Raw genomic sequence first — 22,133 nt, 5'->3', positions numbered from 1 at the left:
TCTACAGCAAAGCATCTCTGTCCTCAGAGTATCCAAGGGACAACAAGGGTCATCAGGTCAATTCTCAGCATTAAATGAGGAGAGAGACTTACAGAGGTTAAGCCTTATCCAAAGCTACACAGGGCAGTTGATTTAAAACATACTCCCTTTCTCAGGATAGTTGTAATGGCAAAACTAAACTCCATATCAACTCCCTTTGATATGTTATCAAAGACAGAGTAAGTAATCTAAGACAGGACCCCAATCATATTCTCCTTCTCTTTCACATATTCCCTAATACTTTTCTTTTATAGAGGAGTATTTAGTGTCTGGTCCAAAAGGAATAGAAAATTTTGCTCCTGAAATCCTCCAGTGGAAAGTCTGTATTGATGTCTATGAATAACCTTTGTCAACTCACCAATGAATAAATAAGTATTTTGATGTACTGAAACACTGGGTTGGCCAAAAGTTTTGGGGTTTTCCATAACATCTTATGGGGCTTCCCAGGTGGCACTAGTGGTAAAAACAAAACAAAACAAAACAAAAAACCTGCCTGCCAATGCAGGAGATGTAAGAGACATGGGTTTGATCCCTGGGTCAGAAAGATCCCCCGGAGGAGGGCAAGGCAATCCACTCCATTCATGCTTGGAGAATGTCACGGACAGAAAAGCCTGGTGGACTATATGGTCCATAGGGCTACGAGAAGTCAGACATGACTGAAGTGAATCAGCACACATGCACACATAACATTTTACAAAAAAACCTTGAATGAACGTTTTGGCCAACTCAATAGTAAAGTGTTAGTCACTCAGTCGTGTCTGACTCTTCGGTGCCCCATGGACTGTAGCCCTCCAGGCTCCTCTGTCCATGGAATTTTCCAGGCAAGAATACTGAAATGGTTTGCTATTTCCTTCTCCAGGGCATCTTCCATAAAAAATATAAGTTAGCTTCAACTGTAAGGGAGGGGTTCTGGGAAGAGATACCAATATTGTTGAACACCCTTTGTGTTCTAGACACCCTGCTAAAAGGATTTTAAAGTACGTGATTTATGTTCATATCTTAGTCCTGTAAAGTAGGCACTCTTATAGATGGAGACACTGAGACCCAGAGAGGGGAAGGACATTCCCAATGCTACTATGTGGTAAACACAGGCTTTAATTTCAGGCCACCTTAACCTGTTCTCTTTATTTACCCATATGTGCCACATATATGCAGAAGGATTTACATTCAAAGGAATATGCATAGTAAGTGATGGGCATTGTAGTTGATACCCATTATGAGAGTACAGGGGAGAGATCACTGATACCCCCAGAATGAATCCATTATGAATCCTGGATTAGAGTGGTCAGGTACTAGGTTTCATTGAGACAATGGAATGAGCCATGTCCTGAGGAATGGGTAGGCTTTGATAGATAAATATGATAGGGAAAGACATTTTATTTGAGGAAAATAGATCCCAGCAGGAAATGCACCCTAAAGAAGCATGAGTAGATCATCTTGGCTAAAAAGGAAGGTTTCCTTTGGGAAGTCACAAAACAAAGCCCAAAGAAACTTGGGTTTGGACTCAAAAAATTCAATGCCAGTGTAAAATGTTTGGATTTAATACTATGAGTAAGAGAAGACTGTAAAAAGTTTGCTTGGAGATAGATTAGAGAATCAGAGAAAGGAGGCAGGGAGGGTTTCTCAGATTTTACTGTGGCAGTCCAGCTGCTGGTGGTGATGATGGTAGTGATACAATGAAATTAGATGAAAAGGAACTTACAAGGGAAAATAAGCCCTGTTCCAAGGAGATGTCACTGATCGTAAATCATTCCAGGTACTATTCCAGGTGGAAGGACCTGGAATAATAAAGGTTATCCAATTTGTTTTGCTTAGACTCATCTGTTGACTGCTCAACTGCTGAAAGCTTGCTGTATGCTTGGTCCTGTTCTGTTGTCTACAGATGCAACAAGTGAACCAGGAAGCTATACTCTATGCTGCTAGGGACTCACCTTCTCGTGGATGATCTGGGGGCTGTGGCTTAGGTTGATACAGTGGGGGGACCTCACAGGGGAGAGGTTTTGTTTAAAATTAGTTTTGTTTAAGAAGATAATTAGTTGGAGGTGAGATTTAGGTTGCCCAGGTTAAAATGTAGATGAAGCAAGTGATAATAAAGAAATATTTCAGTAGGGAGATCAGACTTAGAGAAATTAGAAAGCCCTATAGGAGAAGTGAATGAAGAAGGAAATGGCAACCCACTGTAGTATTCTTTCCTGGAGAATCCCATGGACCGAGGAGCTTGGTGGGCTGTGGTCCATGGGGTCGCAAAGAGTCAGACACGATTGAGTGACTAATACACATAGGAGAAGTGAAAAGGCATCAAATCATTTCCAGGCTGTGAACTGCCCTCTTCATAATGTCCCTGTACATGCCCCTTGAGTCTGCTTTTATCATTAGTTTTATCCTAGTCTCTGAACCCACATTTCTCATGCACTTTATGGTGTCACTAAATTTTTGCCTATCAAGGAAGTGTAAGATTTGAATAATTCTACTTGCTTGTAGCACAGGAAGATAGCCAACTATGTGTGATTGCTTCAGAAGAGTTATGAAATTTTTTATTCCATGAAATTCTTTAGGGCAGTGCACCTCAGAATTTAATGTGCACATAAATCACCTTAGGATCATGTTAAAATGCAGCTTTGGATTCAACATATCTGGGTGGGGCCTGCAATCCTGCATTTCTAAGTTCCTAGGTACTGCTGCTATTGGTGGTCCTCAGATGTAATCTTGAAGCTATGGCATCATTGTATTATTAAATCTCACATTGCTCTCTACCATTACTGTTACTGAAAACTACTTTTTGCATCTTGTAGGTAAAAACATATTAGGACAAAGATAATAAAAACAAAGGAATGTAAACTTTGTGGGAGAAAAGGCATGTAAAATTTTGCTATATAGCCAAGAATATGATATCAGTGAACAAAAAGAAAGGCAGATGTGTTATGGGAAATGACTTCCAGGTTGGGTAGTCCAAGAAAGTTTCATAGAAAAGGATGCTTTTGAGCAGGTCAGGATTACAGTAGGGAAAAAAGGAAAGAAAAAAAAAATCAGAGTTAGAAGATAACATCAGTGCCATATTATTTTGATTACTGTAGATTTGTAACACATTTTGATAGCTTGGTGCCAAGCCACCCCTCATTATTCCAATCTCTCATAATTTTTTGTTCATTGTTTTGTTTTGGTTTTATGTAAGCCTTACATCATCATGAAGTTTCAGAAAAAAAAATATATTGAGAATGATCTGATTTCATTAAGTTTAAGAATTATTTGAGGAGGTATTAACATTTTTCTAAGACTAAGATTTTCTGTTTCTCCATTTATTATAGTCATTCTCCTCTTCTGTAGAAGTTGACAGTCTTCTGGAAATAGTTTCCGTTTGGGTAGATTTTTGTTGTTGTTGTTGTTAGCTCCTATATGTAATTCTTTATTTACTGTTATTAATGATTATTTTTTTGTGACTGACTTTTGCATGCCTAGTATTACCTTTGCTTTTGGAAATTATACCCTCTAGTAAGGAACTATCTTTTCTTCAATTTTTACCTCCAAGTGTTACAGCTACAGTAGTTTAATTCTCTATTACATTTCCTAATCAGTTATTGCTAATACACAGGAAAAACTCCTGGAGTTTGTATACTTAACATGTACATTTATTTCGCATAAGGCTTACTAAGCTCTATTGAAATGACTCTTTGGGGCTGTTCGCATAAATAACATTTAAGAGTGCCATAATAATTTTCTCATCTGTGCTCCATTTGTTTTTCTTATACATTTCTAAATGCCTTGGTCAGAACTTCATAAAATGCTTAATCACAAAGTTAATGTGAATAGCTTAGTCTTCTGTTTTGTTTTGTCTTCTGTGGCTTTATAGTCAGGTCAGTGTTATTAAGTCAATATTTTAATTCATCTTCTCTATCAAGATAATTTAATCTTTGTGTTCAATTTTGATTAAAAAATTGTAATTCTGGATTACCATTGTTCCTTGATGACTAAACTTTTCAAGTCCTGAGTTCTTCTAGTTTCATGTCTTCTCTTGAACTCTTCAGGACAGACATATGGGTGACATTTCAATTTTAGCCCTCAGATTTCTGAGATTCTTATACACACATTCAAAAATGTGTTAGGTATAAAATTGTTGGGCCACAACTTTTTCTTATAAAAAAATCTTTACATGGTTGTTCCATTGATTATGCCATTTACAGAAATATGAGACTGGGATAAGTTTGTTTCTTTGTAGAATAATCATTTTCCCCCTAGCTTGAATGGCAGAGAATTGAATGCCAGCTTTCTGGTTTCAGATCAAAAGATGTGCAGAAAAGGACACATTAGCTAAGCTGCAATCAGGTCCTCAGGCTTTGGGCACTTCCAGGAAGCTTGGGGTGATGATACATTGCATTATCCAGGTAGCTCCTGCTTTTCCCAAGCATGCCTGGGTGTTGGCATGTTTATAGAAATAGATAGAAAGCTTAAAGACTTCCTGGTGGTGGGTAAGATAAAGAAGGAAGAAGTGTAATCTGAGGTATACCTTGAGATATAACGTGTTTGCCAGGTCAAGGAATGGTAGATGGAAACAATTCACTCAAAGAAACAGCATGAATGCACAGCTCAGAGATGGAAAAGCAGGCCATCTCACAAAAGCAATCCACAAGGTACGTGGAGGGAACAGCTGGAGTTGAGGCTAAACCAGTGGGATGGGGCCAGTTGCAGCAATATCTTAAGAAAAATGGGTGTTATTCTGAAGGTAATAGTCACCTACACAAATGAGGAATCATCCAAAGTGAAAAAGTACCATCAGTCCTGTACTTCAGATTTATTATGCTGGTGGTCTGCATGGAATTTGAGGGCAGGCCATTTGGAAGCCTAGATGAGAGACAAAGATCTGGAGTTAGGCAATAGAAATGGATCAGAGACAAATGAAGCACATGTTTTGGTGTTTGAATTGACAAGATATGGAAGAAATGTGAAGGCAGAGAGAGACAGAGGAACCAAGATGACTCCTGTTTCCTGGGCATATACAGAAGCTGTCTGAAGAGACAGTTGTAAATAGGAAGTTTCCAGTTAAGAGAAAACTCTGGGCTGGTGAAATAGAACTGGGCCTGTGTAAATGGGAGACAGCGAGGTTATTCAGAGAGAGATGATGAAAGGTGAAGCAAGAAGTGAAAGTTGAGGCCAAATGCAACAAAGAAGTTGGATGAGTCAAGAGCTGAAAACCCACCTAGGATTTGCAAGTTAAGCAATTATTAGTGACCACTGCTTGAGGAGTTCCAGTTCAGTAGGGGAGTAGAAGGCAAGTAACAAGGATTTTGAGAGAAATTAGGAAAGAGGCCTCATGTTCTTCTTTTAGAAGCCAGAGGCAAAAGGAAAAGAGAAGTGTGTAGGTAGCTGATGTAGAACTAGGAATTTTGTTTGCTTAATTCTTAAGAATGTAACTGAGGAAGCAAGTCCCCAAATTAAGTTTGGCTTATCCTGAATCTCCAAGTTATTTTTGATTTTATTTCTTTGACTGAACCATAGGATCTGTCTGCATTTCCAGTAATTTACTTTTTCTTCTTTTATCTTCTAAATATTTACATTTTTCCAAAAAGTTGTTCAATTGTATTTTAACACTTTTCATCTTACTAACCCTGCTTGTTAGAGAAAAACTAGAATTTCATTGAAATCAGCAACCTAGAATCAGAAGACATCTTGGATCAATTTGTCTAACCTATTCTTCCAAAGTTGTAATTTCCTTTCAGCATCCTTAACATATTTCCAGTGACAGTAAACCACTACTTCAAAGGCAAGTCAATCACTTTGGTTGGACATACCGCACCTAATAGCATGTCTGTGTTAATTCAGAAGGCATGTGTTAAGCTGCAAGTAATAGATGACTCCAAATCAAAACTGTTTCGACAAAGATTAAAATATTTTATCGAATAAGAATTACTCAAGTAGGCAAGTTTCAGAGTTTGTAAAATCAGTGTTTCAACACAATATCAAAGACCCAGGATTTTTTCCATCTTTTTACTCCGTCATTCTTAGTGTATCTGCTTAGCATTCTCATTGTTACAATATGGCTGCCAGTACTCTGGGCATCACATGCAATCATTAGATGTCTAGCAGAAGGAAGCAGGACATACCCTGTTTAGTATCTTTTTGTTGTTATTGAGGATACCTTTTCCATGCATCCTGGAGACTATCAGTAGAAAACTATCAGGAGACTTCCAATTCAGTATCACATAATAGCAAAGAGCATGGATAATGAGCCACACAATCTGGGTTTGTATTCTAGTTCTAATTTTATACTTCCTTAAGCTTCTCTGCTGCTGCTGCTGCTAAGTCGCTTCAGTCGTGTCCAACTCTATGTGACCCCATAGACGGCAGCCCAGCAGGCTCCCCCGTCCCTGGGATTCTCCAGGCAAGAACACTGGAGTGGGTTACCATTTCCTTCTCCAATGCATGAAAGTGAAAAGTGAAAGTGAAGTCGCTCAGTCATGTCTGACTCTTCACAACCCCGTGGACTGCAGCCCACCAGGGATTTTCCAGGCAAGAGTACTGGAGTGGGGTGCCATCGCCTTCTCCGTAAGCCTCTATGGCTCTCAGTTTTCTGAGCTTCAAAACTTATATACTCATACAATTTACCTCATAGAGTTTGTTGTTGGAATTAGCATTAATAAAGTACTTTAAAAAGTGCCTGACATACAATAAGTGCCCAGCAAGTTTTTATTACTATGCATTCAGCAATCCTATTTGAACTACATGCCCTTCCCTTAATCAGTTACTGGCAAAAGAAATGGGGTTATTCTGACTGGCTTTGAAAACTTAATATTTATCCCTGAAATGGGGGGCTAACAATGTGCATCTACATACAGATATATGAATAAAACCTGGGCTCTATTAACTGAGAAAGGAGAAAGGACAGATGGCTCTTGGGGAGACAACCAATAGTGTTGATCATGTAAGGCACAATTTGCCATTTGCTGTCATTCCATTCATTTGCAGACTTTGGTAATATTGGGAGAAGGAATTGCAAGCAAAGACAAAATTATGGTTAATATATACTAGTGATACATTGAAATACACACATTCTAAGTAGACTCATGCTTGAATCCTACTAAGTAAAACCTGAAAATACATTTAAAATACCTAACAATTAGTTTCAATATCATTCCAAGTAGCAGTTTAAAAGAACTTGTATTTTTATATCAATTTTCAAAGCTTTATTTACCTACCTTTCCCATTCAATTCTCACAGCAGTCAGGTGATGAATGATAGGATTGGTATGATTACCATCTTGCAGATGATGAAATTGAGGTTCTTCAAAATCTGGTGGGAACTCTGGATACAGAGGTAAGAAGTAGCAGGATTGATACTTAAATTCAGATCACCCATTTCCTAGTAAGAAGTCTTTCTCCTCTATCACAGTGCCTTTCTTATATAATAAAGACATTCTGAAATGCTTTCTTTGGTCACCATTAGCGGTGGCTCACTTCAATCTTATAGCCAGAGATTAAACACAGCGTGCCAGGCTATGTGAGCACAGAGCTGACTGTGACACTCTTAGCACCATTTATCCTCAGAGACGTCAACACACACATTTAGGTGTCACAGTCCTATGGTGGATTATCTGGAGTCTTGGGTTATTACGAACATTCTTTCTTCAAGTGCTCAGTATTAATTGCTAACTTCTAATTTTTTTTAAACCAAAATTGGCACTGGGCTGTTTGGCACTCTGATCCCAGAGAATATGATCTATGAGAAAGCTTTTCACAAAAAGGACTGATCATCTAAGAAAAACGGTTTCATCCCAGAAAGGTAAAATTTGGATAAACCTTCATTTAAAGCTAGGTAAAACTGCCCATAACTTACAATTTTTCTTTAAAGAATTTTTTTCATAATCAGTGGAATGGGGTGGTTAGTGACCTTTAAAGAACTTTAATTACCACTTTATTAGAAAGTATTTGGCATGTTTTGTAAGACTGCTGTAATCATTATTATTTACATCATGATATGCCCAATGTCTCTGCCAGAGACACCAGCTGGGGCCCCTGCCCTCTGGACATCTGGCTAAATGATTCTACACCCCATTTCCATGGTCTGTGACAGCCCAGTAGGCCTCCTTGTGATTTCTAAGTATTTCTAGAACTTACTTTTTTATGATTTTCTTTGCCTTTATGCTCTAAGATCCCACAATACTGAGGGTCTGCTCCAAATGAACCAGATATGAGGCCTCAATCTCTTCACCGGTTTCTAAAACAACAAAAAGAAAAATAAAACCCAAATCATTCACTCTAAACATTTCATGAGTTAAACAACCCTCCTGAGGATTTGGGGATCCACAGGGCCAGGCTACACTAAGAATCATGTAGACTCCCACGGTCATATCCTGTCTGGAATAAATGGGATGTTACTCCTCCTCTCTCAGACACACCTGATCGCTTCATCCCCAAGGTCCCACATTCTCACGTTTTATTTCCAGGCACCTGTAAGGGTACTTTCTCTTACTCTTCTTTTTCTAGGAGGAAATCAGGTGTCAATGGCTAGCATCAAATCGTGTCTTTCCATTTTTTTACATTTGTAACTCACCTTGTTCAGTGTCTGAACTTAAAGGAAAAACATATGGGAAGCTTACTTGGCCCAGCTTTTTTCCCCATTCTTCTCCCAGGTGATACCATAAATTACAACAGACATTTACAAACTATGGCTTAAGGGCCATATCTGGCCACACTCATGTATTACCATCTTTTGGCATCCTTTTTAAACATTTTTATTTTCTACTGGAGTTTATAGGTGATTTACAATGTTGTGTTGGCTTCAAGTGTACAGTAAAGTGACTCAGTTATACATGTAGGCCCTGCTTGATTATTTATTTTATATACATGAGTGTGTATATTTATGTTAATCCCAACCTTCTAATTCATCTGCCTGCTCCCCCCCACCACATTTCCCCTTTGGTATCCATATGTTTGTCTTCTAAGTCTGTGAGTCTATTTCTGTTTTGTAAATATGTTCATTTTCTAGATTCCACGTATAAGAGATAACATGATATTTGTCTGTCTCCCCTACTTAGTATGATCATCTCTATGTACATCAAAGTCTGGTTTCATACTCATTACAATTGCTGAGTTGAACAGTTGCAATAGAGACCACCAAGCCCATTAAGCCAAAAATATTTGCAATCTGGCCCTACACAGAGGAAGTCTGCCTTGATATAGGCAACTCTGTTAGAGGTACTTTACCTGCACCTAAGGCTTTACTATTGGAGAAGGAAATGGCAACCTACTCCAGTATTCTTGCCTACTCCAGTATTCTTGCCTGTGGACAGAGGAGCCTGGTGGACTGCTGTCCATAAAGTTGCATAGAGTCAGACACGACTAAAGCAACTTAGTATGCATGCATGCATTAGAGAAGGAAATGGCAACCCACTCCAGTGTTCTTGCCTGGAGGATCCCAGGGACGGGGGAGCCTGGTGGGCTGCCATCTACGGGGTCACATAGAGTCGGACACAACTGAAGCGACTTAGTAGCAGCAGCAAGGCTTTACTATTCATGGCATTTTCATACACCTTATATATCTTGATCATCTAGCACCTCCGAAATGCCTATTCTCATTTTATAAGAAGAAAATTGGAAAGTGACTAGTCCAAGATTACACAGGTAGTATGTGACAGATCTGGGATTAGTACAGGTTGATCGGTTCACACCTTCCAGAGGATGCTCTTTGGAGAGCAGGGGAACTGATCTGCTCTGAAAGAGGAGGCACCCACTTGTCTTCCAGCTCTTGTGATAGCTGAAGAAGAGTCATTTTTGTTTGGCCCTATTCTGCTCACTCCTGAATTCTTGAGGTAAATTTGCCAGCTCACTCCCCCTTCCCTAACTAGTGGGTAGGAGAATCTACAATGGAGATGAGACAACTGCAGATTAGTTCTTTTTAACTCTGCACTCATCTGGAGTAGGAGAAGAAGGCGTGGAAATGCCTGAGAGTCCAAGAGTTAGAGAAGGATGCAAACGTACCTCAGAGCCCAGCTCCTGCTTTGGATTTGGAACTGTTGTCTTGGCCATCTCACTCTGAATTCAGTGCTCTTTCCACTATAATAATAAGCACACTGCTGGACAGTGGTGGCATAAAGTAAAGTGTCAGTCGCTCAGTCATGTCTGACTCTTTGCAACCCCTTGGGCTGTAGCCCACCAGGCTCCTCTGTCCATGGGACTTTTCCCAGGCAAGAATACTGGAGTGGGTTGCCACTTCCTCCCCCAAGGGATCTTACTGACCCAGGGATCGAACCCAGGTCTCCCTCATTGCAGACGGATTCTTTACCATCTGAGCCACCAGGGAAGACGATGATGGCACGAATGATGTATAATGATTTCATTAGGAAAATGCAAAGAAGAGATGAAATTGTGTACTGATTTCCAAATGTGACCATCCTCAATTCCTTCCCTCTCTGTAGATGCATGATGCTCCTCCCATCAAGTGGGTGGCAGAGTCTAATTCCTTTCCCCTTGAATATGAGTGATCCGTGGGACAGGTTTGAGGTGGAAGAGCCAGGCTGGAACTTCTGACACTAGGATATAAAAAAGTCTCAGGATATAAAAAACCCTCCACTTGGGTCTCTTAGAAAGCTCACCCTGAGACATTCCCTCTCAGAAACTAGCTGTCATGCTGTGAGAAATGAAAGCCACATTTCTTGAAAGGCTGCAGACAGGTGTTCTAGTCAAAGGTCCCAGCTCATCTCTCGCCAACAGCCGGCCTCAGCATCCGCCCATGTGAGAGCACCATCTTGGATGGCCAGTCCAGTGGCGTCTTTGAATGACAGTATGAGACATCTTGAGTGGGAAGCACCCGGACAACCCATAAAATTGTGGTAGTTAACATATTGTTGCTTCAAGCCACCACATTGTTTTGCATAGTCACATGCAGCTATTCTGTGTGTGCTCAGTCACATCTGACTCTTTGCGACCCTATGGACTGTAGCCTGCCAGGATCCTCTGTTCATGGAATTTCCCAGGCAAGAATACTGGTGTGGGTTGCCATTTCCTTCTCCAGGGGATCTTCCTGACCCAGGGATCAAACCCACGTCTCCTGCATCTCCTGCACTGGCAGGCAGATTCTTTACTGCTGCACCACCTGGGAAGCAAAAGGCTTAGGAATAAGAAGATAATTTAGTAACATACAAGAAAAATGCACATATTTTATGAAACCAGTCAAATCAACCAAGGAGTCCATTGTCTGATTACCATCAGAAAAAAGAATCCCCACAATGGAAATTTGCTATATGACTCAGGGAACTCAAACGGATTCCGGAACAACCTAAAGGAGTGGGAAGGGGTGGGAGGTGGGAGAGAGGTTCAAGAGGGAGGGGACATTTGTATACCTTTGGTTGATTTATGTTGATCTATGGCAGAAACCAATACAGTATTGTAAAGCAGTTATCATTCAATTAAAAATAAATTTCAAAAAAGAGTGTATGGCAGAGGAGCTTCCTGGGAATGACAGCCAGGAAGATAAAAAATTTAAAAAGAATCCCCTAAAGGTACTGTGACAAAACAAGGTTTCAGGTTCCTTCTGCCTCTCTTAATCCTTTTTGGGGAGAGGTGGGGATGGGAGTACAGGTGAGGAGTGAGCTGTGTGCGGGAGGGAAGAGGTCCTTTTAGAACAATGATGCCTCAAGGTCATGTTCATCATTAGCAAGAGATGGTTTCCTCTTGCAGAGACTTCAAGCACAAGAATCTTATCCTACTCCTGGGGAAAATTAAAGAGGTACTGAACAGAAATTTCTAAACACCTCCCCAGGACCGAGCCAAGAATGAGGATTTGCAAAAGTTTGACTTAGAGAAGCAGACCCTTGCTTGGGGGAAGGACTAGGGGGAAAAGGGAGATGAGGAATGTTGGAGAGACTCCAGGTAAGGGCGGGTTTCCATCTGAGCTCACTGTGGATGCCCTGAAAGGCAGTCTTACAGGAAGGGGGAAGAAATATCCTGTTCTAGCTTCTGTTCTTCACATGTACTCCCAACCGGCTAATAAAAATAAGATTGTCTATGCACCTCACAGTGAATGAACTACGTCCGCGCTTTACAATCTCACTGGTGTCTAGATTTGAATGAGCTCGTTTTTCTCACAGAAAGAAGGATGTCCATCTTGTGGAATGAGGGGTGACTGAAAATGTCTTCCTTTGAGGTTAGAAGAAATAGTGACGTCCCAATCCTGTTTACTGAATTTTGAAAAGGGTGTGTGTATGTGCACATAAGAACAAGGTCAATGCTCTGGAAAAATAAGTTTCAGTCTTTCCTTCTTCATTATTTCCCACCCTCACCCCAAGCTTGCTGCTTTCACTTTTTGTTTTTCCCTCCTTCTTAGTGCGGGGTGTGCCATTCACCCATCCAAACGTACTCTGCACGTCTATCCTACTCTGCATAGAAAAGCTGACTTGTAAGGACTTTTATCAATGGACTCCCTTGCACTGGTTGAGGTCAGCCACTGGGGGGCCCTGGAGACAGACAGAAGGGATACCCCTGACTCTCTGCAGAGTCACCTTGGGCCAGTGATGTCCTTATCTAAGGTCGAGCTTGTGTCATGACAGCCCTCTCTTTGTGACGACTCTCCCCGTGGGGCTCGGGAAGTGTTCCTAACTCTCCTTTCTCAGGCCCAGGACTGGTGTCCCCTGTGCTCACATTACCCCAGGGTGCTGCACTAACCCCTGTGGCTTCCTCTCAACTCTCTAAAGGAACACTTTATTAAATTATCATGAAATGATCCTAATTTGAGCATGCCATCGATTTCCTGCTGAGAACGTGACGGATACACTGTTCTACACTATTGATTGTTTACATTTGAATATCAGTGTGCTCAAGGGCTTTCTCTACATGGGCGGTTTGTGACTTGAAGTCCCACCCTGGCACCACAAGGACTTTGGTCCCTAGGAATTTCAAGGGTAACCGATCAGATGGAGCTTGCATTGGCGAAAGAAGAAAAAGCAAGAAAATTTAAACCTGTCCCTCAGGGATCACACCCAAAAGAAGTCGTCCCCTTAAACTAACATTAATTTTATGTAGTTCCCTGACCCAAACTTTCATTAAAGCATTAAGCTCGGTGAGGGTGGAGCGCTCACTCTTCCTTCTGTCATGCTTGGGATGGAAGAGAATACATAGAGATTCTGGGGGTGGAGGTGGGATGGAGGTGGCTTGGGTAGCACACACACCAAAACAAGCCTTTTCTGTTTTGTAATTGTTCTAGGATCAACCAAGACTACAATGCACAACATCAAGAGGTGGAAAATATAGGTTTTCAATATCATTTCTGCTATCTCTGTCATAAGTTTTTAACCATTTAAAAATTGTAAGTATAGTTAATTTACAATGTTGTGTTAGTTCAAGTGTACAGCGAAGGGATTCTACCTCTCTGTAGATAGCTAGCTAGAAAGAGAGAGATAGATACATCTATTCTTCCGATGTAATTTTGCTAGTTTTAAAAGGATCGTTTTCTCACAAGATTTGAGTGAGACATTGGTGGCGCTGTTGAAGCTATCCTGAATAATTTCTGAGTTTCTAACTTGAAGACCTCCTCAGCAGTTAATAGGAAAATGCGAGACTTGATCACACTGGTTGCTGTTTCTCTGTTCTCCAGTGGCCCTCTACTGCTTAGGATGCGGATGTCAAACCTTAGCCTGGCATTGAAACCCCCATTGTCTGGATCAAGGCTGTCACGTGAGCTTTGTTCCCATTCCTAGCCCCTCTTCTATCTCTCCTCCCATTATTCTTCCATGTAGATTAATCTTTAGCCACATCAAGCAATTCTATTTTTCCCAAGCATGCTACAAAGTTTCTACCTTGTATATGGGCCACCTCAGGGCCTTTACTGAGCTTTCCTGCCAGCTCAAATTCCCTTCCCTTACACGCCCAGCCTTCCCACTGGCTCGTGAGCTGTTGGAGGGAAAGGTGCTTGATTTTTTCATTTTGTGCCTCTTTCCCGCATAGCACTGTACCTTGCACATTCTAAGCGTCCTCAAAAGAGTGTGTGGATCCAAATGGCAGCTTTTCAGGAACTGTTTTTAATTTTGTTTGAGAAGAATAGGCCAAGTGAAGGCTCAGAAATGACAGAGGTAAGTGGCAAGGGTTCTGTATTGCAGAGCAAGCCTTAACTTTTCCCTCTCAAAGCAACATCTATCTTTCTACCCAGAGATTCATCTCCATGTCTCTAGTGGACCACATTCATGCACACCTCTAAGGACAAGGATTCAGTCTAGGTGAAAGATAAATCTTGAGGGACTTCCCTGGTGGTCCAGTGGCTAAGACTCTAAGCCAGTTCCGAATGCAGCGGGCCCAGGTTCAATCCCTGGTCAGGGAATTATATCCTACATGCCGCAACCAAGAGTTCATCATATGCCACAATTAAAGATCTCATGTGCTGCAACTAAGACCTGGTGTGGTCAAATAGATACCTACTTAGATAGATTTTTTTTTTTTTAAAGAAAGAAATCAGTATTGTCATTTGCTGCTGGTGGTGGTATCTGCTCCGTCATGTCTGCCCTGTGGTCTGTCCATGGAATTCTCCAGGCGAGGATATTGGAGTGGGTTGCCATTCCCTGATCTTCCTGACTCAGGGATTGAACCTGGGTTTCCTGCATTGCAGGCAGATTCTTTATCATCTGAGCCACCAGGGAAACGTTCATTAAATGCAGACTCCATTTAAGATTGATAATGTGAAAGCTTTTCAAGGTACTGTTGGGGAGGGGATAATTTCTTTCATGGTTTTCACATATTTATCTGGGTAAAGAAGGAAGACAGTTAGATTCAGGAGAAATTCAGAAATTGGAGAGAGAGAGCTTGAAAGTTTGAACCGTTTTCTTTTTCTGGTTGGGAAAATATGCTCTTCTGGTGTCTGATGTTCCAGAGAGATCCCTCCAGCAAGGAGTTAAGGTCGGACGTGGCCTAGTGCCCAGTGAGATCCAGTGGGAGGCCAAAGGAAGGCAGTGGATGAAGCGGTGCGGAAAATGTTCTTTCCAAATTTTACTTATTCCCCCAAGATGGGCCCCTGCTCTAACATTTACCCTGTGCCTTATAATAGCATTTGGGGAATCATTAAAAGCTTCTGGTGTCACTATTTTAATTAAGAGTGAAAGTCCTGCATGGGCCAGACACAGTGAGACTCTGTTCCTAGTGGTCACCGGGGAGAAATGGAATGTCAAGTAAGTGCAGACTCTTGGCTACGGAGTCCTAGAACCCCTTTATTTAAAGCATGTTTCAGAAGATTACTTCATCTAGCCAGGACAGTGAACTTGATACACTAAAATGAAAGGTGGCTCATTCTCTCAAAATCTGTATCTGTATCCTTACCTCTACCTATAACATTTATGTCCACTGAAATGCTGCAATACACGGTCAAATAATAAATGAGCTTATGGTTTTTGATAGAGATTGTAAAAGTGTTGTGACATTGGATCTGTAAAAAGCTAGACTCATATCTTAAAATATGACTTATGACAGCTGCTGCCACATTTGGAGCCTTAATTTTTAAGCTTCATCCTTGGATCCCTCGCTTACGTAAGATATGCGAAATGGCAGCCAGGGAGGCAGTACAACACATAGCATTGTATCGTCTTTCAAGACTGTGCAACTGTATTGTTTTCTTGACAAACACTGCTTTGAGAGTATACTTTCTTCAGGCTACCTCTCTTCACCTTTTATGATAAACAAAGCAACCCTTTTTTTCAAATCTCTCATTTATTATGATACACAGTTGCTAAATGAGCAGATTCTGTAACCCAACCCCACTCTCCTAGCTTTGGAGGGGATCCAGGGATATTTACTTTAAGTACAGTGCAGTCTTACTGTAATAAAATACTGTATGCACAACATTTCCCAGTAACTGCTTATACTAGGATGCTATGTACTTAGCCATTACCACTCTACCCAGGGTACACTATATCAGAGGAAACACTAAACTTTAACTTTTTCCTCCACTGGGAATCTGAGAGATCACTTTGCACAGATTAACGTGTTATATACTCTATGCTCTGTAAAAATGGTTCTCCAGTACAGATTTTAGTATGCTTGTTCTTTGTTAATAGCTACACCACAAAGACAGGGGTACAAACACAAATGTGATGATTCTACATTTATTTAGAGAACACTTCAACATGCTAAAAAAAAAAAAAGTAATTCACATACAACTTTGTACGGCCCAGCAGCACCACATTCAGGAAATACCTCCATAGCTGCAGACACTAGTGTGTTAATGTCTTTGATTACTTTCATATGGTACGCTTGGAATTGTTAAAACACAGCTGCCACACATCAGAAGGTACTAGAAACAATCTGTTGGACAATACAACAAAATGGGAGTAAATGAATTTCACAAATACCCAGTGCTAGTTACTAGGGGATGATTAACATAAAAAAGGAAAAAGAGCAAAAATTTTAAAAGTGCCAAACGCAACAGGAAATATTCCCAAAAGTCAGTGGTCTTTTTTTGGCCTTAAACTTCCTTTCAAAATATCCCTCCACCACATGCTTAATGGAAAAAAAATATGTATGGACAACCCCCAATATTGATTCATACAGTCTTTTCCCCGTCAAGATTATTTTACTTGTTAAGAGCAAAACTTGACAGTTTTGGAGGACTAATTATTTTCCAAAGGTAGAAAAATCACCTTGCTAGAGCAAATCTCAGGGGTGCATTGGCTTCTTTCCTTAGCTTCTAAGTGCTGTGACAACGAATCTAATGTAGGCAGTTACCCATTCTATTCTTAAAACTTTCCAATGAAGATGATTCAGCAGTGTGTCTTAGAAGCTCGTTTGGTGTCAAACTAGCCACCTAAAAGGACTTGGAAAATATGAGACGTGATCCCAGTGGGTATGCAAAGTTGCTAAAACTCAAGAGAGGAACTTGAATTGTGCCTGAAACTGAATCTCCAGTTACAAACATTTCTTAAAGCAAGTACAAGTTTGAAGATCAGAGTTTCCTAAAAATACACAGATGGTTTTAGTGTTCCTGATGGAGTCAAAGGTTATCCTATGCATTGCTGATAGATCACGAATTCTCTTTAGTGATGTGGTGTTTTAGCAGCACTGGGTTAGAAGAGGCAAATTCTGAACAGTAGAGACACATGATGCTCCCGCAAAATGAACGTTCGAGCATTGATATGCAGAAAGTGTTAGTGTACAAAGATGTTAGAGACATGAATTTGAAAATGATCTGTCAACACATACAAACAAATCAAGATTATATACTAAGTTCAAAGCAGAAGCTTTCCTGGTTCTCATTTACCTGGAAAATGAGCAAGATAAAGAGTCTAGAGATACTGTTTTTTTATGTTGACACATAGTGAGCGATTTCCCCCAATGCAGAGAAATTGCCAATGAATGTTTAAAATTGATTGATTCAACAAATTCTTAAGGAGTACTTTACTATATGCTAGGGAATGCAGCTAGAAGTAAGACAGACAAATAGCTTGGATTTTTGGATACTTACATTTTTGTGGGAGAAGAGACAGGCAATAGACAAGTAACTTAAAAAAAATCCAACAAGGTAATTTCAGCTAATGATAAATGTCATTAAAACATAAAACTACATAGCGTGAAAGAGTGTCTGTGGGTGGAGAGATGGGCTGAAAAACTGTATAGTCAGGGAAAGCCTCTCTGAAGAAGAGGAATTTAAGCTGAGATCTGAGTGACAAGAAGGAGCCAACTTTGCAAAGCCTTGAGGGAGAACATACCAGAGAGAGAAAGCAGCAAATGCAGAATCCCCCAGGTAAGAGCAAGCTTGGCAGGTTCAGGTAGAAACAAGGCCAGTGAGGACTGAGGGCTGTTGGTGAGGGGAGCGATGCACTTTTACTTAAGCAGGCTGCATATTTTTAGATTTTAGAGTTTGAGCTCAGAAAGATAATAAGCGCTTTTTAGATATTGGAAACCATTTCTGATGATGGATATAATAGCTTTTGCCTGTTCTCCCAACTGTCAGAGAACAAACGTGTTTTCTCAGAAGTAAGGTCTATGCTCGCTTGGGTTTGCTGGCTCTTGCCGTAGCTTGTGAATGCTGGATTCCAGGTCCCTGGCAAAGTCCCCGCCTTCCTGTGTGGTCAACTCTGGAAGTCCATGGTCACATATGCTCACAAATAACCCCCCACCACCATGTGGCTCTGTGATCCTCTTCCTCCTACAGGCGTGGTTGTTTCTATGGGAATGGCCCCCTTTGCTGGCCCCACCGCGTCCCCACGTTTGGGGTCACCTCTGCGGGGTATGGCCCCTTCATTGCCTTGGGATAGCACTGGCACCTTCAACAGGCACCAGTGAGCTGCACCTCCACAACACCCCCAAGATGCCCCAACCGCCAGGGATTTCTACAAAGTAGGAGAGAATGCTGCCTTTTGTGACACTGCCCTGTTTAGGGGCTCCCAAACGTGGTTACTTTGTCTTCCAGTTCAGTGACGGTCCTTTCAAGTCCTATTGACAGTGCCACCAACTTCCATTCCTTTCACTGCCATCTGTAAACTCCCACATCACTTGTGCATGGGGTTCTAGCCAGGAGACCAAATGCAACGGGGGTCAGCCCTCTGCTCTCAGAACTATCCCTCTCCTCTAACTGCAGACGCTTGGTGTCCAGCTCTCTATTCCCCTACCCCATCTTTGGAATTACTCAAATATGTTTGATAAGCCCTTTCTTTCCAATTTTCCCATATGCCAAAGACGGCAGATCTCTAGTGGAGGACATAACTGTCTCACTTTGCTTCCTCCTGTCCCCACCCTGGTGCATCTATGTCATCTCTGTCAAAGCCTCCATCTCCTCCCGGTTCAACTGCCAGGGTCACTGTCATGGATGAGCCCAGCAATGCATGAGCTTTCCCCTCGCTTAGGTCCCTGGAGCAGTTTGTGGCAGCCAGGATACCTGCAGATCTTTTAGCCTCTCTTGTGAGGAGACGACCTCCATCAATTTCAGGATCTTTTCCAAGCCTGCAATAATTTTTTTCAATCATGGAGATGACGTTTTCTGGTTCTAAAAAGTTCTTTCCTGGGTCTTCTGTGTCCTTTACGACTGGCAGCTCTTTGGGGCTGCAGAACAATGCTATCCCTATACTGTCTGGCCAGATGGAAGGGCTAATACCCCAAGTGATGGCTCCAGCCACACCTTCTTTATGTTTCAGTTCAAGCAAAGCCTCTGGCTCAGATCTCCAAAAGCGCATCCTTCTAGATTCATTCCTGGTTCTCAATACGAAGTATATTCCATGAACTCCCCTCTCACCGCATGTCATGTCCTGATGGGCTGGATCATAGGATCGTGCATTTTGTGCAATGAACAAAGGCAGGCCTGGATGGGGCCTGGTGCCTACCTGGCAAGCTGTGCCCCAGTGAGGGCCTGCTAGCCTGAAGAAGGTGTGTCTTCTTGCAACTCAGCTACTCGAGAGGCTGCTTTTTGTAACTTGCACAATGACACTGTCTGTGCTGCTCTGACAGGTGCTGGGAGGAGCGGTTTATTTCTGCATCCTAATTGTATCCTCTGGGAGCCAGCCTAGAGTTTCCATTGCCTTTGTTCTCCCAACAGGCTCACTAATTCCTAGGGAGAATACAGACCATGCACATGTCTCTTAAAAGAGTTTATCATTTAAGGAGCCGAGGTGGCTCCTACTTCAAGTACCCAAAGTGGTAACCAAATTCTCCAGTGAAAGAGATCTTCAAGGGGCACCTCAACTCAGAAAGTGGGTGCTCTTGTGGCCCCCACATCTAGAACGGGGAGCATAGTTAGATTCCTTCAGAAACTCCATTGAAATTATCAAATGACTTTTCTTTGAGGAAGTAACTCAATGACCAGCACAGCCCATGAACACTGATATGTACCTCCACTGTATATCACGGCATCGACTTTCTAGCAGCTTGATGAGAATGTGCTCTTGGCCTTGTGTTAGTTAAATCTGCATCAGGAATCTCCTTCCAAAGACAGGAAAAGATGCAACTCTTTCTTATAAGCTCTTGTCAGCACTCACTAATGAAAACTCTAGGCCTCTGCAAGTTCTTCCCCTCCCGTGAAGTTTCTCAGAATCTTAGATAGTACGTTCAGCAAATTCAGACCTAAGTCAGATGCTGAGTGTAAGTCAGAAGAGAAATATCATATGATATCCCTTATATGCAGCATCTAAAAATAAATGATACAAATGAACTAATTTACAAAATAGAAACAGGCTTACAGAACAAATTTATGATTACCAGTGGGGAAGAATAGGGGTAAGAGATAATTAGGGAGTTTAGGATGGACATGTACACTCTGCTATACTTAAAATGGATAACAGCAAGGATGTACTGTATAGCACAGGGAACTCTACTCAATGTTATGTGGAAGCCTAGATGGGAGGGAGTTTGGGGGAGATTGCATGCATGTCTACTTGCTCAGTCATGTCTGACTCTTTGTGACCCTTTGGATTGTAGCTCGCCAGGCTCCTTTGTCTACGGGATTCTTCAGGCAAGAATACTGGACTGGGTTGCCATGCCCTCCTCCAGGGATCTTCCTGACCCAGGAATCGAACCTGCGTTCCTATGTCTCTTGCACTGCAGGTGGATTCTTTGCCCAGGGAGCCATCAGCAAAGTCCCCAGAGGAGAATGGATACATGTATATGTACGGTTGAGTCCCTCTGCTGTGCTCCTGAAACTATCACACTGTTAACTGGCTATTCTCCAATATAAAGTAAAAAGTTTTTTCAAAAGAAATAAGTCAAATTAGTTACTGTGCATCACCTTCATTTCTGTTCTTCTGATAAGACTCTCTGTGTCCTGTGCTTGATGTGTGGAACATGTCCTATCTCTGCCTCCTCCACTAGATATCCATACATCTCTGCCCATCCCACACGCCTGACCAAGGGACTGTGGCCCTGGATGGGCCGAGCTATTGCTGCTTTGGCTGCTTACTACCCCCAGGGGTCTTCCTCCACCAATGCCCTAGTAAGTACCCATGCGGTGCTGCAACTGTTCAGAATCCCGCTGTGAGTTGGGGGCATTGGTGCTTTTCTTCTCTTTAGATATCTGTTACACTAGAAGGCTCCCAAAGCAGTAGTGCCTGTGCTTTAACACCTTAGGATGGCTCTCCTGAGCAGCCCTACCATTTTCATGTATATTATCCCAGCTCGTCTCTGGACTCAGACACAGGGTGAAGGACTACGCCAGGAGCTCGTCCAAGTGACAGATGCTCCAATGTGTTCATGATCACCCGTCTCTGGCTCTATTCCTGACTGAGCTCGTATTTGGTTCTCTGTTCCTTTCGGACACGGTTTGCCTGGAAAACTCCTCAGCTCATCATACAAATCGACCGACGGCAGGCCCACCTTGCCTGTTTGCCAGACTCATGAACTACCCCCTCCCTCAGCCCCAAGTACATATATTTTCTAGTAGTGATTAGGTCATATGTAATTTTTTTTTCTTTTGCTGTTACTCTGTCCATTTGTTTCATAAAAGAATTTGAAACATTCAACTATTTTGGCAGTTTCTTAAGTGACAAAATATAGGAACGAGATATTCCATCAGTAAGCCTCTTCCACATCCTATTAATGCAGTAATGTCTCAAAAGTTTATAATTAGGATGAATTTGCTTGCCGGTTAATGAGGTCAACATGAATCAAAAATGTAGAGTAAAAAGTTATACTTCTTCATTTGGATTCAAGAATATGTGTAGTGAATAAGATAGTAGAATATCTGTATTTAAATGTTAAGTTGCAATTGTTTCAAGAAGCTTAAACTCCATCATTAGGTGAAGGTACCACTATTCTCAGTTGGGCATTTTGTACAGGTGCATAATGTATGGGCTTATGTGTATAAGCTTCAGAGAACTTAAACCAGCCCCTCCAAAAAATAAAGCATTCTGACATTTTCCAGGTTAGAGAAAAGATGTTAAATGAAACAGATGATCTAAAAGGCTTCACTACTTGTGTTATTGTAGAACAAATATAATGGATTAAAGCTGACTCAGGTTTACAGTAATGGGTTTCCAACTTTTTAAAAACGTATTCTTTATCCAACCTCAAGATTGTTGCAAGCTTGAGCATATTTAAAAGTTTTGCTTTCAACTGGTAAAACAGACATGTAGTGATGTGGTGGCAAACTTCTAATAACGGAATCTCCAAGAAGAGGGTGGGGTGGCGGGAAAGGGCAGATTTGCAGCA

General features: G+C 41.5%; 1 long non-coding RNA gene across 1 annotated transcript in view; it reads right to left on the bottom strand.

Annotated features, from left to right (window-relative positions):
* Positions 1 to 22,133, bottom strand: part of LOC122453366 — a 195,847-nt gene that overhangs the window by 44,925 nt on the left and 128,789 nt on the right. Inside the window, exons 3-4 of the long non-coding RNA XR_006273017.1 lie at positions 8,145 to 8,244; positions 7,227 to 7,332 (exon numbers count right to left, since the gene is read on the bottom strand). This is a non-coding gene — a long non-coding RNA (uncharacterized LOC122453366). The remainder of the gene's footprint in view (positions 1 to 7,226; positions 7,333 to 8,144; positions 8,245 to 22,133) is intronic.

Source organism: Cervus canadensis, chromosome 14, assembly GCF_019320065.1.
Source record: "Cervus canadensis isolate Bull #8, Minnesota chromosome 14, ASM1932006v1, whole genome shotgun sequence".
NCBI classification, from domain to species: Eukaryota; Metazoa; Chordata; class Mammalia; order Artiodactyla; family Cervidae; genus Cervus; species Cervus canadensis.
Note: the sequence above shows the minus strand (reverse complement) of the source record. Positions and strands in the feature narration are given on the sequence as shown.